The sequence below is a fragment of the Porites lutea genome, chromosome 4 (genome assembly GCF_958299795.1).
Source record: "Porites lutea chromosome 4, jaPorLute2.1, whole genome shotgun sequence".
Taxonomy (NCBI): Eukaryota; Metazoa; Cnidaria; class Anthozoa; order Scleractinia; family Poritidae; genus Porites; species Porites lutea.
Window position 1 is genome coordinate 17,181,456 of NC_133204.1, and position 5,325 is coordinate 17,186,780.

Sequence of the window (5,325 nt, forward strand, 5' to 3'; positions counted from 1 at the left end):
AAATTTGTTCGTTACATCCAAAACCTCGATTTAGCGAATTTTTGGGAAAACAAGCAAAATGTTCGTTATATCGAGATATAGGTAATGATTAATTACTATCCTTCGGTCACATGTTGAAATTTATTCATTTTATCGAGGTATATTTTATGTTAGCGTTTCTGGATTGTTTGTTATAACGAGGATTTCGTTAAATCGAGGTTCGTTATGTAGAGGTCCTTTTCCCACACATTTTACTGTAATTTTGGCCGGGCTAAAGAAAATCGTTCGTTATACCGAGGACTTCGTTATATAGAGGTTCGTTAAATCGAGGTGCCACTGTAGTAAGTTTGAACAGCTGCTTCTGTTTCTGTCTATTAAAATGCGCATAATACTCAAGGCAAATTAAAGATAGCTGATTCATACGTGGGATTGATTATTACGTATTTGAAGGGAAAACACGTTGAAGGTGCTGGAATTCTCTATCACACACGCACACGCGGTCTTTGCGTCAGTCAGATGCGCCTCAGTGGTACATTGTATTTTTGCTCTCCCTGACTTAATTGCTAACAGTGACAATTCAGTTAAGATTTAGATTTCTAGCGATTTCTACGAGGTGATCTGTATTGGGGAGTATGGATACTTCAAATCTTTTAACCTTCTATTCAAGGACTAATTTATTTAGATTTAGTTTCAAGAACAGAATAGCTGGTGAATGGAATTGTCTCCCTCGTGATATCAGAAGAGCATCTTCTGCGGCAAATTTTAAGTTAAAGTGTTTTTTTAGATTTTACGTGGTTAATTTTCGAATTTCTTTTGGATATGTATATGGGCTTTAGGTCGTTTGGGGTTTCCTCTTAGTACGGCGCTGCAGTGCTTAATGAGTATTCTTTCCCTTTTTCAACGTGGATGTTGATGAAATAAAGTTTGAAAAAATGAATTTTAAAAACTCACGAAAAAGTCCAAGATTTTTTTTGGTTAAATACTAAGAAATACATAGCACTATGCAAAAAGGCTACCAAAGAGGTTTCACTTGGGTGGTAACACCATAGGGTTTCGTCTCCAGACTGATGGCAAAATTTAAAATGATGGTTCGGTCTAAGAATGAATGGAGAAATGCTGGCTATCTTTTCAATTTAAGGGAAGTTTGGTTTGGTAATTTGGCACTCATGCTTTTCATTCTAGGGCTCATTACTTCTGATTTAAAATCTCCTCCATGCCTTACAGCGAATTCAAGACGCAATGTCAAGAGTAAAGTGCCCGCTGACCTGTCTATTTGGGTATTTTGACGAACATTTTGTTCTCTGGCATATTCATGGTTCAGACAATTCCCATTACCTACCCTGGGTCCCTACCCCAAACCCAGGTATTTATCGTTTTTTCCTCCAATAAGGTGAGAAGCGCTATAGTGGGGCCAGAAATTCCATGAGACTTTAAAAAATGATTGCATGCAGATGCCCAACCCCGGAGGCAAGATAAAATAAAATTTTCTTGAGAGAAGCTAAAGCTTGCAAGTCCATGCCATCATAGTTATTAGAGGAGACTGGTTATGAAAAGCGGCAAACATCAATGATAAAAACAACAGTGCTGCAGTTTATGTTGGAAGCACCCTGAAAGTGCACAATCCTTTGTTTTCTGTTGGCAAATTGTTACGGAATAAATTAATGCAACGTTTTTATTGGTCAATACAATCAAAATGATAGGAATTCTTTTGAACGTTGTGCACTTTCAGTTCCACAAAAACATATAACAAAGGAGTCTGACGGGTTTCATAACCATTCCACTCAATTAACTATGATGCCATCAAATGAATGGAAATCAACTCATTCCAGTTCTCAGTGAGGCTTTGAATGCATTAGCACTCGTATACACAATGTTGTCACCCACCACAAGAAAAGGAAAACGTTAATTCACTTCAGTGTTCTCCTTATTGCTGGTGAGAAAATCTCAGTCCTGACCCAAGTCCATGATTTTCCCAGAATATGTAAAACTACGACAATCCCAGTTCCTACTCCCTCGCTAGGCAACGTAAATAAGTTATGAAGAGGGGGACTATGATGATTTTGAGGGAGTTCACTATTTTTCAACCGCAGGATTATGGCAGTGGAAGGGGCTTTAAAAAGTTGCCCCCCAAAATAAGACAAGGAGGGCATCAAAAAAGTTTCAACTGATTTTTTTGCTCACAGGATCTTTTAGAACTACTAAGGCAGTGATTTTGTTACCTCTGCGTCCTGCGTCCCTGACGCAAAAAAATCCCCAAAGACGCAAAATTAACCGCCACCCGGTTAGTTCAGTTGGGAGAGCACCAATCTGCCGAGCGGGAGGTCGCGGGTTCAAACCCCGGCCGGACCAATACTCAGCGTCTTTAAATAACTGAGAAGAAAGTGGTGCCTTTGTAATGACATCTGCAAATGGTTAGACTTTCTAGTCTTCTCGGATAAGGACGAAAAACAGTAGGTCCCTTCTCACAGCACTTTCAATGATTTGTTCTTGTGGGACGTAAAAGAACCCACATTACTATTAGAGAAGAGTAGGGGTGGTAGACCCCGGTGGTGTAGTCAACCTTTACGGGTTGTGGGATTGAGTAGGGATGGCACCTCGCATGGGACCTGAGTCCCGTTCGCACCCATTCCCTCTGGGCAGGCCTGTGTCCAGAAAAGCTGGTAAATAAATAAATTAATAAAATAATTCACACGCCAACACCGGGCGAGCGAATGATCTGAAGATGTTTTGTAGATATCCGGTTCGTGTGATTTTGGTTGCTGTTTTTGTGACTGTTCTTTAACAATGCATATTTGTTTTAGTCTTTTTTGTGCTTTACATAGATGGACTACATTTTAATTTTAGTAAACTGTAATGAGGAGTTTTGGAGCCTGTCTTCAGATTAACTGTCTACAGTTGAACCTCTACTCACAGCTACCTCTCCACAACCACCACCTCTCTAGAACGGCCATTTTTTTTTTTGGGGGGGGGGGGGGGGCAGACAGTCCATACATTGACTCTTGCTTTAAACCTCTCCACAAAGGCCACTTTCTTCTGTCCCCAAGGTAGCCGTTGTGGAGAGGTTCAACTTTTGGTCAACTGTAGTTGCATAAAGTCGTGTGCAATTTCAATTTAGGAGTCATTGTTGTTTGAATTTGGACTCAATGGTTTTAGACTGGGACTCAAGATTTTTCACAAAATGAGCCCCAGTACTCACCATGACTATTTTTAACAAAATCACTGCTGAGGCTCAAAAGTTCATGTTCTACAGTCATGAAAGTATTTTTCCACAAAAGGCTGTTTGACCATCAGTATTGTACTAGCAGCAACCCATGAACCACTTACGCAAAGCTTGTGATACTCTGCTTCTAGCCAAAACATTTTTTTTTTGCTACTTTGCTGCCGCTAGTACAAGATGACAGTGAAACTCAGCGAGTCACTTATCATTGCTCTAATTCTTGATCTCCCTCAGTATGTATTTGGGAGGGACAAAGTTTTGCAAACCACAAACAACTGCCAAATGCCAAATACCTCTGAAGTTTACTGACAATAAGTGGCAAACCCAGAAACAAAACGCTGGGTCACCTAAAGGGGTGACCACCTAGCCTGGTCACACTTCCTCAGTAGTAGGGTCACACTCCTAGCCGGCCCAACTTCTTTTCAAAAAACACTTTGGCTTGCCCTCCCAGGTCAAATTGGTCAAGGCAAGACAATCAGAGCATGGGTGACTGTAATTGGCCTGGAGAAAGGGGGATCTGGGCTGGAAGGGTGGCGCTCAGTTTCATGGCACATCATTTTTTCATAAAAAACAGGACCTTATTTGTGAAATTAAGCTTAATTAAAGGTTAAAGGTTTGTTTATTGTGGAAAAAGCACTTAGCTTACATCCAGCTAGTTTGCAGGCACTCCACTCAAATAATTCTGAAACAAATGATGCAAATATAACATAGCAGGATTAAAAACCCCAACTAGCAGGAGGCTGCACCAATTGGTTATTTACAAGAATGGCTGAGGATTTGAACTCAGGACAATTGAGAACAAATCCAGAAAGTGGCCAGAGCAGGAATCAAACCTGGGACTGCCAGATTGTGAGTCCAACGCGCTAACCAGTACACTCAGCCACACTGCCTCCCCTGTAGCTGGCAATAAATGCTTACAAAAATAGGTGGCGGAAGTACTCCCACAAATTTTAAATAGGTGTCCCAGGGTCAGGGATACCCTATTTACAGGTAAGGCCTAAACCCCAAGAATGACAACATATTCAAGATCAGTTATGGCCATCCTCTTTTCTTTTCGCGTTAAGCATTGTCCGACCGACCCAAATTTTTGGCATTTTCAAAAAAGCATAACGACATAGTTAAACCATTTTTCACTTGAAATAATTCTTTTTATCTGAAAAATTAGTACAGTAACAGCATAGAGAAAAACAGGAACAAAAACAGGAACATTTGTTCACGTATATTGTGTATTTTGTTAATCCAAATATGTGAATGTTAACTTTGAATGTCATCCTGGGGTACCAGGGCCTCCTGTTCTGCGACTTCTTGAGAGTTTTTTTTAGGTTTTTGTTTTTCAATCCGACTGACCGACCCAATATCAGGAAACGCATTCGACACTAAACGAAAAATAAAAAAGGGGGATGGACCAAGGGAAAAACAAAAACCAACAAACACACAAACCATCATTAAATAGTTTTCCTAGTACTCTAAGGGAAAAGTTCAGTTTAAGCAGGTAATTTGTTTCCCGTGTAGCTGGGCATGTATGAACTTGAATTTTAGTTGATACAATAAATTTAGATACACTATCCCTGCATCACAGCATGAACGCAATGCCAACAAGGGAAAAAACAATACCCCATTCAAGGATTGAGACCCTCAAAACGGATAACCCTGCGGCACATCCCCCCCCCCCCTTCCGCCCCCTTCCCACTAACTGCCCCTGAGCATGGCGAATGCCAAGAGAGAATTTATTTCATAAGAGGATGTAAGGGAATAAACAGAAAATGTTCCTAATTCTGCCTTTTAAAAAGATTCTGAATTAAATAAAAATGTCTTACCTTCAGCTTAAGCTTCTTGTTTTTTGTTCATGTTGTGGTCTACTCTGTTTACTGGACATGTCTTTACATAATTTGCTTCTGGAGCCATTTCAAACCGTTTTCGCAAGCTTTAGATACCTCTTTGTTTCTTTTTGTGTTTAAAGTACAACTACATATCTATAACTCGCAAAAGCGGCTTTACGTTTTGCAAGTAGCGGTTTAATTCGGAGGACGACGCCATACTGTCACTTTCCGAGTATTCCCGCCATTCCGTTCCCATGAGTCCCTTCGTCGGCTGGGTAATCCCATCATACCTTGCAGTCTTCACAACCA